Consider the following 682-nt stretch of genomic DNA (forward strand, 5'->3'; position numbering starts at 1 on the left):
TATATATATATATATATATATATATTCTTACAATAACTGTATATAAAGATGGACATCACCCCCTGGTGGCTGGCTGCAGTATAGGTCATAAAATAAACCCCGCCCCCTCCATTCAAGCGGATGGGACATGGGCCAAACTAAAAATTCAAGGTACAAGTCAAATTCATTTTTCCCAAAGATGAGTTTCTGTCATTTTAGGTACAGTTGGAGGAAACAGGAAGTGAAATGATCTCCATTTATGGCAATAATATATGTTTTACTGTTTTACTGACTGACACAGGATTTGGGAGGTAAATTTGAGATTTGAATATATATATTTGAAGACAATCAAATCTATTCATTTTCCTTATCTGTAACACAACATGTTACATCAGTTTAACTCATCGTTTATCAGCTGACATACACACAGCTGATATTGATCGATATCTATCAGCCCTGTGGATCAATTCTGTATCTGTTTATATCTTTAATCTCATTTTTAGTGACAGTGTTATTAAAATATTACAGATCAGACACTTTACAGCTGGACATGTCTGCATAGCCGGCATCTTCATTATCTTCATCATCTTCATCATCTTCATCTAATCATATGGACTCTGTGGGTCAGATTATAATTTATTGTCTCAGTAGATTTGTCTTTATCACATTCAATATGAATATTTGTAGGTGATGGAAGTAGGCT

The sequence above is a fragment of the Seriola lalandi genome, unplaced genomic scaffold (assembly GCF_002814215.2).
Source record: "Seriola lalandi dorsalis isolate HSWRI2012SDOR001 ecotype SW California unplaced genomic scaffold, Sedor1 jcf7180002054342, whole genome shotgun sequence".
In the NCBI taxonomy this organism is placed as follows: domain Eukaryota; kingdom Metazoa; phylum Chordata; class Actinopteri; order Carangiformes; family Carangidae; genus Seriola; species Seriola lalandi.